The sequence below is a fragment of the Acinonyx jubatus genome, chromosome E4 (genome assembly GCF_027475565.1).
Source record: "Acinonyx jubatus isolate Ajub_Pintada_27869175 chromosome E4, VMU_Ajub_asm_v1.0, whole genome shotgun sequence".
Lineage (NCBI taxonomy): Eukaryota > Metazoa > Chordata > Mammalia > Carnivora > Felidae > Acinonyx > Acinonyx jubatus.
Genome location: NC_069395.1, coordinates 58930404 through 58943458, shown reverse-complemented (window position 1 = coordinate 58943458; position 13055 = coordinate 58930404). Strand labels below are relative to the sequence as shown.

The 13055-nt window shown below is 40.5% G+C and overlaps 1 protein-coding gene across 1 annotated transcript in view; it reads right to left on the bottom strand.

Annotated features, from left to right (window-relative positions):
* Window positions 1–1849: 1849 nt before the first annotated feature.
* The window catches only part of LOC113595656 (basic proline-rich protein-like), a 21954-nt gene continuing 10748 nt past the window's right edge, over window positions 1850–13055 (bottom strand). Inside the window, exon 4 of the mRNA XM_053209164.1 lies at window positions 1850–4752. The gene's annotated coding sequence lies outside the window, so the exon portion shown is untranslated. The remainder of the gene's footprint in view (window positions 4753–13055) is intronic.

Genomic DNA, 13055 nt, shown 5'->3' with positions numbered 1-13055 from the left:
AGATTGTAAATAGAGAATATAAAAACCAAATGCACATCTTTTTTTAAATCTTCTTTTAATATAATTTATTGTCAAATTGGCTCACATACAACATCCAGTGCTCATCCCAACAAGTGCCCTCCTCCATGCCCATCACCCATTTGCCCCCTCCCCCACCCCTCCCCCATCCACCCTCAGTTTGTTCTCTGTGTTTAAGAATTTCTTATGGTTTGCCTCCCTCCCTCTCTGTTTGCAACTATTTTTTCCCCCTTCCCTTCCCCCATGGTCTTCTGTTAAGTTTCTCAAGATCCACATATGAGTGAAAGCATATGATATCTGTCTTTCTCTGACTTATTTCACTCAGCATAATACCCTCCAGTTCCATCCACGTTGCTGCAAATGGCATGATTTTATTCTTTCTCATTGCCAAGTAGTATTCCATTGTATATATAAACCACATCGTCTTTATCCATTCATTGATTGATGGGCATTTAGGCTTTTTCCATAATTTAGCTATTATTGCATTTTTATACACATAGGGGTACATGTGCCCCTATGAATCAGCACTCCTCTATGCCTTGGGTAAATTCTTAGCAGTGCTATTGCTGGGTCATAGGGTAGATCTATTTTTAATTTTTTAAGGACCCCCACACTGTTTTCCGGAGTGGCTGCACCAGTTTCCATTCCCACCAACAGTGCAAGAGGGTTCACATTTCTCCACATCCTCACCAGCATCTGTAGTTTCCTGATTTGTTCATTTTAGCGACTCTAACTGGTGTGAGGTGGTATCTCAATGTGGCTTTGATTTGTATTTCCCTGATGAGGAGTGATGTTGAGCATCGTTTCATGTGTCTGTTGATCATCTGGATGTCTTCTTTGGAAAAGTGTCTATTCATGTCTTCTGCCCATTTCTTCACTGGATTATTTATTTTTGGGGTGTGGAGTTTGGTGTGTTCTTTTTAGGTTTCGGGTACTAACCCTTTATCTGATAGGTCATTTGCAAATACCTTTTCCCATTCTGTCAGTTGCCTTTTAGTTTTGTTGATTGTTTCCTTTGCAGTGCAGAAGCTTTTTATCTTCATGAGGTCCCAAGAGTTCATTTTTGCTTTTAATTCCCTTGCCTTTGGAGATATGTCAAGTAAGAAATTGCTGCAGCTGAGGTCAAAGAGGTTTTTTTCTGTTTTCTCCTCTAGAGTTTTGATGGTTTCTTGTCTCACATTCAGGTCCTTCATCCATTTTGAGTTTATTTTTGTGTATGGTGTAAGAAAGTGGTCCAGTTTCCTTCTCCTGCATGTTGCTGTCCAATTCTCCCAGCACTTTTGCTAAAGAGACTGTCTTTTTTCCACTGGATACTCTTTCCTGCTTTGTCAAAGATTAGTTGGCCATATATTTCTGGGTCCAATGCTGGGGTCTGTATTCTATTCCACTGGTCTATGTGTCTGTTTTTGTGCCAATACTGTGTTGATGATTACAGCTTTGTAGTAGAGGCTAAAATCTGGGATTGTGATGCCTCCTGCTTTGGTTTTCTTCTTCAACATTATTTTGGCTATTTGGGGTCTTTTGTGGTTCCATACAAATTTTAGGATTGTTTGTTCTAAAAGGAAGTGTTCTTTTAATTAATTAATTAATTAATTTAAAAAACAGCTCTTAGCTTTGTTGATTTTTTCTATTATTTTTCTGGTCTCTATTTTATTATTTTCCACTTTGATCTTTGTTATTTCCTTCCTTCCTTCTCCCAACTTTGTGCTTAATTTGTTCTTTTTTTTTCTAGTTCCTCGAGGTGTAAAATTAGGTTGCTTATTTGAGATCTTCTCATTTTCTTAATAAACACATTTATTGCTATAAACTTCCCTCTCAAACCTGCCTTTGCAGCATCCCATAAATTTTTGTTATGTTGTGTTTCCATTTTCATTTTTTTCAAGATATTTTTTATTTCATTTTTTATTTCTTCTTTGACTCCTTCTTTATTTAAGCATGTGTTAATTTCCACATATTTGTAGATTTTCCAGTTTTCCTTTGTGGTTGATTTCTAGTTTCATATCTTTGTAGTTGGAAAATTTACTTGATATGATTCCAGTCATCTTAAATTTGGGAAGGTTTATTGTGTGTCATATCATATGGTCTATCCTGAAGGATGTTTCATGTACACTTGAGAAGAAGAGGTATTCTGCTCTTCTGAATGGAATGTTCTATATGCTCTTTTGAATGGAATGTTCTTCTGAATACCTGAGAGCAGGTATTCTGCTCTTCTGAATGGAATGTTCTATAAATGTTTAAGTCCGTTTGGTCTAAGGTAAGGTTCAAGTCCACCATTACCTTGTTGATTTTATGTCTGGATAATCTATCCATTGCTGAAAGAGGGCTATTGAAGTCGCCTACTATTATCGTATTGTCCATTTCTCCCTTTAGATCTGTTAGTATTTGTTTAATATATTTAGGTTCTCCAATGTTGGGTACATATATATGTACAATTGTTATATCTTCTTGATACATTGATCTGTTTATCACTATATAATGGCCTTCTTTGTCTCTAGTTATGATTTTTGCCTTAAAGCCTATCTTGTCTCATATGAGTATAACTATCCGCACTTTCTTTTGGTTTCCACTAGCGTGAAATATCTTTTTCCATTTTTTCACTTTGAGCCTACGTGTGTCTTTAAAACTGAATTGAGCTTCTTGTAGGCAGCATACATCTGAGTCTTATTTTTTTTAAATCCATCTAGCCACTTTATGCCTTTTGATTGATGAATTCATGCCGTTTACATTTAGTTATTATTGACCTGTGAGGGATTACTGATGCCAGTTTGCTGCTTTGTAGTTGTTTTGTATTTCCATTGCTTCTTTTTCCCTTTATTCCTGCCTACCTTTGCAAATTGATGATTTTCCATGGTGGTATGCTCTATTTCCCTTTTCTTTATCTTTAGTGCATCTGCTCTTAGTTTTGTTTTGTGGTTACCATGGAGCTTACATAAGATATCTCATAGATAAAACAGTCCATTTAAAGCTGATAGCAACTTAACTTTGATCATCATTTTACTCCCACCTGTTCATATTACTAATGTCTTTATTATCTTCTATTAATATTGTATATTCTTTAACACATTATAGTAGCTACAATTATTTTTAATACTCTTATCCTTTGGCCTTTGTACTATAGTTAAGTAGCTAACACATTATCCTATTGTATATGTAAAGTTTCCTAGCTCTGACTATATATTTACCTTTACCGGTGTGTCATATACTTTTTTATGTTTTTGTGTTGCTGATTAGCTTCTTTTGATTTTAGCTTGAAGAACTCCTTTTGGCATTTCTTGCAAGGCAAGTCTAGTGTGGTGAACTCACTCAACTTTTGTTTGTCTAAAATATTCTTTATTTCTCCTTATATCTCCTGAAGGGTAACTGCCAGATAGAGAATTCTTGGCTAGCAACGTTTTTCTTTCAACATTTTGATTATGCCATTCTACTCTCTCCTGGCCTGTAGGATTTCTGCTGAGAATCTGTTGATAGCCTAATGAGAGTTCCTTTGTAGGTTACAATCTTTTTTCTCTAGCTGCCTTTAGAATTCTTTCTTTATCCTTGATTTTTGGCAGTTTTATTGTAATATGTCTTGGAGAAGGGTGTTTTGCATTAAGATAATAAAGTGATCTATTAGCTTCACATATTTAGATGTTCAATTCTCTCCAGGTTTGAGAAGTTCTCAGTTATTATTTCTTTAAATAATTTTCTGATTTCTTCTTCTCCTGAAATCCCAATTTTCCTATTTTTTTTATGGATCTCGTAGATCACACTAGGCTTTTCTCACTCTTTCTCATTCTTTTTTGTTGTAGTTCACTTCTAACTGGGTTATTTCAAAATTCCTACCTTCTAACTCATTTATGCTGCCTTCCACTTGTTCTACTCACTGCAGATGATCTCTATTGCATTTTTCATCTCATTCATTGAGTTCTTCAGCTCCAGAATCTCTGTTTGGCTCTTTATTATTACTTTTTTTTTTCTCTTTGGAATAAATTTAATTTTGATCACTTTTTTGAGGATGTGTTAAATTGTCTGCATTTTCTGATGGCCTGTTGAGTTTGTTCAAAAAAGCTATTTTGAATTTTTTATCAGCTAGGTCACAAAATTCTGTGCCTTTGAGCTCAGTTATTAGAGAATTATTATTTTCTTTTTGTGGTTATATGTTTCTCTGATTTTTCATGTTTCTTGTAGTTCTGCATTACTCTTTTTGCATTAAAGTAGCAAATGCTTCCTTAAATCTCTGCCAGTTGCTTTCAGATGGAGTATGCTGTTGTTATTATCTGGGGTTTAATCTCTTTGTATTGGTACATCTGCTCAACTCTTCTTGCTCCCTCTTGTGGCAGGATTCTTAACATTTTATGTCTTCTCTGGTTCTTACAAGTCACCAGGCTGACTACTAGAAACCTCTTCATTTTCCAGAAGATGGCACTACAGCTCAAGCTTGAGGTTTCTTTGCTCACAGACAGTGGCTGGTTTTCTGATTGCTCACTGCCTACAGGGAGCTCTCCCTTGATGCCACATGTGGAAGTGAGTACAAGGAGCTGGCCACACAATGGGAAGAGGTCTGGGTTAGCACTTGGGGCATTGTGGGTGCCTGTGCATCTGACAGAGAGATTCCTGGATATGGTATTCCCAGAGGTTTGTGAATGGATTTCCTGAAGACAGCAGTCAAGCAGGAATGCAGTCTCTTACCTGCCTCTTGCCCCAATCTTCTCTCTTCCCCCAATCATGGATGTCTCACATCAGATACACTGGGTGCTGTGGGGAAAAACAACAGGTTTCTCCAGTCACTTCTTGCACAGCTAGGGTAGTGGGCCCTCACTCAGTGTTATCTTTTTCCCCTAAGAGAGATTTAGCAGCTGCTGGATACATCAGCCTGGGTGCAGCGTTTTCTGGGGAAGTGGGGCAAGGGGACACACTGGGAAAGTTTTTCTTACTACCACCTCCACTGTGACCAAACTCTTATTTTTTTCTCTAGAATGGTGTGTTGGAATCTTCCCTTGGGAGGGCTGGACTTCTGCAAATTCTTTCCCATGCATGGGTATCTACTCAGGTCAGTACTCTCCAGGTTTCTTCCCAACCACGCTTTGAGGGATCTGAGCAGGCTGGCTGGCTTCCCTGGTTTTATGGCCCATACCAAGGTCTATTCAACTATTACTGGCTACACAGGTGTACATAATTCTTCCCAGATCCCTTGGCATAAGGTGCTAAATCCCACAACACCTACACAAGTACTTTTGTTCATGGATAGTTGTATGTTTCAGTGTTTAAAAGGGAGAGTAAAAAGAAGAAATGTCTACACTACCATGATGCTGACACCACTCCTAGGCAGCACATCTGATGGCCTTGCTTGGGGTCACATGAGCAGTTAGACAACAGTTTGGCTGGGAGCTGGCACTTAGTTTCTAAGGGCCTCATCCACAGATCTGGTGGTCAGTCTAGGTTGTGCACTTTGATCCTCCTTCACATCATCCCACTAGCAGGATAGCACATAATTGTTTCCTTGGCAACAGGACTCAAGAGAGCAAGTACCAATGTACAAGTGCTTATCAAGCCTCTGCTTGCTTCAGATTTACTGACGCTCCGTTGGTCAAAATAAACCCCATGTCCAAATCCAGAGTTGATATGGAAAGGACCACATGGGTGAATCCTGAGAGCCATGATTTGTTGGGAGGTGGGGGTGGGGAGTGGTGGCAGTAATGTAACATGCTACCATAGTTCTATAAGATTCAGTTTGAGAATTGGCCATTTAATTTAGCGACATAGACATTATTGATGTCCTTGACAAGTTCTGTTGTGGGGAGAAAACATGATTGGAAAGTGTTCAAGAAGACGATGGAAAGAGACATAGGAGATAACAGGAATCAACAACTCAAAGAGTTTTGTGGGAAGAGAGCAAAGAAAAGGTACATGGAGGGAGACATGACATAGAGTTTTTTTTTTTTAAGAGAAATTTTGAAACATGCTTTTATTCTGATAAAAATGACTCAATAGATGATTCATGGGACCATTATGTTTCTATAATCTTTATAAGGCAACTGTTAACATCTGCTTTAAAGTTTTTCATGGCCAAAATTATTCCACCATGCTTGAGGTTTAGAACTTTAAGGGTTCCACCAAGCATGTGCTGAAACTGATCTAAAACTGATCCAGAAAAGTCTGCCTTTGTGTACAGGTGTTCTTCTATTCAGGGTAGGGTTTGGGGTTTTTTTTGTTTTTTTGGTTTTTTTTTTTTTTTTTGGTAATTTTATAATTGGATATCAACTCTCCTCCTGCTGATGTAAATTCCAAAGCATATGGAATCTTCCAGTCGTCAATATAAGACACTAGCATTTCCATCTCTCATTAGAACATTGTGTCTTTTCTAGTCCCTAGCAAAAGCTAGGCTGGGGAAAATGACATTCAGAGAAAAGACCAACAAATAAGCTTCCATATACTCCTCCAAAATCTCTAAATTCACTCCTTAGAACAAGAGTTGGACACCTAGGGGTGCCTGGCTGGCTCAGATAGTGGACCATGCGACTGTTGATCTCACGGTTGTAAGTTCAAGCCCCGTGTTGGGTGTACAGATCGCTTAAAAATAAAATCTTGAAAAAAAGATTTGGACACTTAATGGATAAATGGTAAACATGATTTTTTTATCACCTTACTGAATCATCTTCACACTGAGTTACATTTTGATGTCATTCCCACAACCTTCCATAAGAAACAACCACATTCAATAGTTACATGTGTGTGAGGAGGATTTCAAGTGATTTTTATTCTTTTCCATGAGCAAAGTGGGGTTTTTTTTTCCCAAATAAAAAAAGTAGTTTCTGTCCTGACATGTAAAGAGCTTGGAAATGGTCATTCCCATTTTCCCAAGAAAAAAACTGGATAAACTGACAATAGCAATTCTTAGATCCATCAGAAAATTTAGGTCACAAGGCAAGCAACCTTGTGACCTTGTCTTACCAAAAAGACTAATAAACATGGCTCTCTGGAAACATGATATAAATTGTAATCAAATGCTTCTAAAACTCACAATGTTATTAAGAGAGCTGTATTGACAAAAAGTGTCCCACACATATCAAACCCGGACGATTAAAAAAACAAAACAAACAATCTGACTCTGTTCAAGATAAAAAAGGATCTTCTGGGCTTCTGTCTTTTAAAGGCAAGGAGCTGATTGAGAAAGCTGCTCTGCCCCCCAAGAAAGGCATATTATTCCCATATGGCCTCTTCAGAAGAGGCTAAGGAAAATAATGGAAAATGAAAGACTTCCTAGAGTGTAGAGCCACAGTGGTGAAGAACAATGAACTTTGGAGCCACTCCTAGGAAGAGGCTCAGGGCCCCCTAGGGCAGGAGAACCTGACACTTGCCCAGTTGTCTTTCAGAATTGCTATGAATATGGCTGCTCAGTCTCCCATTCTTCTCCCTTTTCAAATCTAAATGTTGATTTTGGTCATCCCATCCCTGTGCCATAACTCTATTTAAAGGATGCTGGGGTGGAGAGGAGATAATTTGCATTCTTTGTTCATAGGCCTCCTGACCAAGCAGACATGATGTTGTAATCACATAAAACTTCAGCGGGGGTGGGGGTGGGGCATTTGGAATGGGTGTGAGTGTATTCTGCAAGAAGGAGGGTTGTGAATAATTTTGTAGGCTGAATTATTGGTTCTAATTATTTGCTCCCTTGTCATAGCAGAATATGTTGACATTTACTATGGACTGAATTGTGGCCCTTCAAAATTCATATGTTGAAGTTCTAACCAGCAATATGACTGCATTTGGAACAGGTTCTTTGGGAGGTAAAGTTAAATGAAGTCATAAAGGTGGGTCCCTAATCCAATAGGATTAGTGGCCTTATAATAAGAGGATGAGAGAGAGCGCTCTCTTTCCACGTGCAGCACTAACGAAAGTCCACGTGAGCACGTGGCGAGATGCAGTCACCTACAAGCCAAGAGAAAAGGCCTCAAAATGAAATTTCTTTTTCTGGCACCTTTATCTTGGATTTCCCAGCTCCCAGAAAAATGAGATGTGAGAAATAAATGTCTGCTGTTTAAGCCACCCAAACTATGGTATTTTGTTAAGGCAGCCTGAGCAGACTGAGACAACACTTTTACCATGATGCCAGGGTGGACAGAGTGTATTTCTCCAGCTGTAGATGTTGGGCATGGCCATTGGACTTATCTTGACTAACAGGATGTTAATGAACATAGTATGAGCAGAGGATTGACATGTGCTTGCAGGGTGGGGCTTACCACTTATGCTCCAGGGATCTGTCATGAAGCGCTTCCTCTGGGTAACTGATTCTTCAGCTTCATCCCAGCCCTAAAAATCCGGTGGTTTATAATACAAGTATTTGTTTTTGTGTTCATTTGTCTTTAGGTCAACTATGGATCAGATGCTACAGGTTGGGCTAAGGTCTGCTGCACATGCTGTTGTCTGGAGACCCGGCTCAAGAAGCAGCTCCCCAGGGGAAACCCTTCATTTCCATTCAGAGCATCCAAGGCAAGTCCCACTGTGCAAGCACAGGTCAATTCTCTGCTCACATCCTGTCGTTGTGCAGCAAAAGCTGACTACGACAGCATTTGAATTTTGAGACTACATTTTCTCAAACAATGATGTTCTCTATCTATTATTCAGTGTTCCTTGTAAGGCACATGAGAAATTTGATGTATTCTTCTCTGCTAAGAGAAAACTTTTTTCTGTCGAAGAACTAGTTTGTTTTTTCCTTTCCAATAAAGAGGTTTCTCTGTAAAAAGAAGACAGGAAAAATATATCCAAAAATAGATGTGGGAAAATTACTTCAAGAACTATGGTATTATTGGGGTGCCTGGGTGGCTTAGTCTGTTGAGATCTGACTTCAGTTCAGGTCATGATCTCGCCATCTGTGGGTTCAAGCCCTGCATTGGGCTCTGTGCCGACAGCTCGGAGTCTGGAGCCTGCTTCAGATTCTGTGTCTCCCTCTCTCTGCCCCTCCCCTGCTTGCATTCTCTCTCTCTCTCTCCCTCTCTCTCTCTCAAAAATAAAAACATTACAAAATTTTTTTTAAAAAAATTAGAAAAAGAATTTTGATGTTATTGATCCAATAGTTTGTGGGTTCGAGCCCTGCATTGGGGTCTGTGCTGACCATGTGGTGAGCCTCCTTCAGATTCTCTCTCTCTCTCTCTCTCTCTCTCTCTTTACCCCTTGCCCACTCTCTCTCTCTCTTTCAAAATAAATAAATAAATAAACTTAAAGGGGAGTGCTCCTGGGTGGTTCATTTGGTTAAGAGTCTGACTCTTGATTTCAGCTCAGGTCATGATCCCCTGGTTTGTGGGTTTGAGCCCCACATTGGGCTCTGTGTTAACAGTGGGGAACCTGCTTGAGATTCTCTCTGTCTCTCTCTGCCCCTCCCCCACTCTCTCTCTCTCTCTCACTATTTCTCTCAATAAATAAATAAACACTTAAAAAAAGAAATATGGTATTACAAAGATCTGAGAAAACTCTGAACTGAAATATATCATAAGTAACCTCAATGGACAAGAAACCTGAAACCATGCCCTATAAGGAAGTCTTGAAGAAAACAGGAATATTTAGTGAAGACTTAAAGAGACAGAACAGGGGCACCCAGATGGCTCAGTCAGTTAAGTTTCCCACTTCGGCTCAGGTCATGATCTTGTGGTCTGTGAGTTCAAGCCCTGAGTCGAGCTCTGTGCTGACAGCTCAGAGCCTGGAGCCTGCTTTGGATTCTGTGTCTCCCTCCATCTCTGCCCCTCCCCTGCTCACACTCTGTCAATCTCTCTCAAAAAGTAAATAAACACTGAAATGTTTTGAAAAAAAATGAGACAGAAGTTTTTAAATATTGACAAGATTGTTATGTTAGATTTGGTTTTGAGTCATCTCAGGCTGAGACTAGGAGCAATCAATGAATATTGTAGAAGAGAGTGGGTTGTAGGCATGACAATAAGCTGAGAGATTAGGAAGAACCACTATGAATGGGCTCTATTGAGCTATCCTCTCAACTCCTACCCAGTGTAAATGAAAATGAGCTCTTGACCTGGGCCAGCCCTGAGGAGGAAGGTAAAGCAAGAGAGTTGCTGGATCCTTATCCCCAACTCTGTTTAAAGTCTCTCTGTCTGGTCTGACATGTAAAGAGCTTGGAAGTAACCACTCCTATCCTCACAAAAAGAAAATAAAAAGCCAAACAAACTGAAAAATCAACCAGTCCCTCAATCAAGGAATTGAGGTTACAAGAAAAATTGTCACCTCCCCCCCCAAAAAAACTAGAGAGCCAGGCAAATACAAAGAATCATAGTTTACCAGGAGCAAAAGCCACAGTTGGTGCCTGGTAGGAACACATAAAGGACAATAGACTACTAGAGACTGTGCCTAGTCTGGCTTAAGATGTAAACATTCCCCCCACCCAACTTTCCCGAGTTTTATGTCCAGAAACTCCACCAGGTTCTCAGGGTGAATATGGAAGAAAAATTCCCTTGTATTTCATACAGGGGAAGGGGGAAAGTCGCCATTTACAAATAAGCCCAGGGGCACCTGAGCAGCTCAGTCAGTTGAAGAATTGACTCTTGACTTCGGCTCAGGTCATGATCCCAGGGTTGCGGGTTCCAGCCCCGTCTCAGGCTCCACTCTGAGCATGAAGCCTGCTTAAGATTCTCTCTTTCATTCTGCCCCTCTCCCTGACTCATGCACTCTCTCTCTCTCTCTCTTAAAACAAGAAAAAATTAAAAATAAGTCCAGAGTGCTCTGTTCTCCTTGACAAAGGCTTGCCTTCAAGGGAAACTGTTTTACCAAATTTTAAACAAATTGAGCTTCTCAGAGCAAATTGGGGGAGGGGAAATACCCAATTTCAGCCCCCTGTTCTAGTCTCATTTAAAGGGGAAGAGGGAGGAACCTGAGAATCAGAGACACAGGTTTGCTAAAACACTAAGACCTAATCATAGATTATAGTATGTTGCTCCCCCCCCCAATAGTTTACCAACATATAAATGGGGCTCCAGTATAATAACAGGGGCTTGGAGCTAAAAAGAACTATAAGCTAAAAGAACTATAAGAGTCTCTAAGAATATCCAAAGACAACAAGGGACACAAAAACAAAAACACTGGAAGAAATTTTAGCCTCACCTACAGCAAAGAGTAAACACAGCCTAACTCCTAGCCCCCCAAACAATCCTTTTACCTAAGAGCTTATGTATGGCTTCTAAGAAAAATTTTAAGGTATGCTAAAAGGCCAAAAAAAAAAAAAATCACAGTTTGAAGAGACAAAATAAACATTAGAGCCAGACTAAGATATGGCAGAGATTTTGGAATTATCAAACTGGGAAGTTAAAATAACTACAATTATTATGTTGAGGGCCTTAGTGTAAACGGTGTATAATACACAAGAACAGATGGGTAATGTCAGTAGAGAGATGGAGATGCTAAGAAAGAATCAAAAAGAAATTCTAGAAATCAAAAACACTGCCACAGAAATGAAGAATGCTTTTGCTGGGCTCATCAGTAGACTAGACACAGCCAAGGAAAGAATCAATGAGCTTGAAGATATGTCAATAGAAACTTCCCAAACTAAAACACAAATACAAACAAAAAACAGGAAAACAAACACAGAACTATGAGAAAATTACAAATGGTGTAACATACCCATAATGGAAATACCAGAAGAGACAGAGAAAAGAAAAGAAGAAATATTGAAGTAATTATAGCTGAGAATTTCCCAAAGTTAATGACTGATACCAATCACAGATCTAGGAAGCTAAGAAAATACCACACAGGAAAATACCAAAAAATATACACCTAGGAATATAATATTCAAACAACATAAGATCAAAAACAAACAGAAAATCTTGAAAGAAGCCAGGGTAATAAAAATACCTTTCCTATATGGAAACAAGGCTAAGAATTACATTGGACTTCTTTTCAGAAACCTTGCCAACAGGAAGCGAGTGGAGTGAAAGAAAAAGCATCCCTGTGGTAGAGACAAAAATCCAAGCTCTCCTTTTCAGTGTGTGGAGCTGTTATTGGAAAGTGACTGCTCAGACATGCTCTACATCTCCCTGCCCCTTTTCATATAAATGTCACCATGGAAGATGGACCCAGTCTGCCCCTGGACCCAGTCTGGTTTTGAAGGTGTGCCCAGCCTGATTTTTGATTCAGTACTGTTTTCTAAGTCAGACCCTTTCCAACCCCAGACCCAGTCCCACTCCGGCTCATTTCTGGAACCAGTCAGGGGAGGAGGCCGGAGGTGGGGGCGGGTAGGGAGAAGCTCATATAAAGTCTGAAAATGCATAATGCCAAAGATTTGGAGCTAGGATCCAAAATCCAGGAATGGCTTATCCACCACCTCCAGAGGCAGCAAGAAAGCAGCAGAATTTAAGCTCAACCCGCCAGATCATGCCCACCAGGCTCAGTGTAGTCTGAATGAAGGAAGATGGCGGTGTAGGAGGACGCTGGGCTCTCTTCATCCTGCTGATTGCTTAGATTCCACCCACATCTGCCTAAATAACCCAGAAAACCATCAGAAGACTAGCAGGATGGACTCTCCAGAGCCAAGCATAGACAAGAGGCCCATGGAAGAGGGTAGGAAGGGTGGAGAGGCAGTGCATGCTACACGCACTGGCAAGAGGGAGCCAGAGCAGTGGAGGGGCAGCCCGCCTGGCAAGGCAGAGCCCCCAAAGTCTGGCTTGCAAAAGCAGAGGGGTCGGACTGCATGAGTTCTGACAGCCAGTGGGACTTGACATCTGGAATGTTAAAAGTCAACAGCTCTGCTCTCAGAGAGCTGGGAGGGTGAGAGGATGCAGGGAGGGAGAATTGTTGAGCCCCGGAAGACAGAGCTCAGCTCGGTGGGGGAACAAAGGTGCTAGCTAGCGCCATTTCTCTCTCCCATCCCCCGGCCGAAATTCCAAAGGGAGCCAGTTCCCATCACCGAACTTGCTTGCACTGCGCAAACGCCCAACGCTGTGCTTCTGTGGATCCATCCCTCCGACGGGCCTGCCTTCCTCCAGGTGCTGTAGGGCCCCTCCCAAAGGGGACCACCAATGGCAAAGTGAGCTAAGCCTGTCCCCTCTCGCCCCTGTGCACCT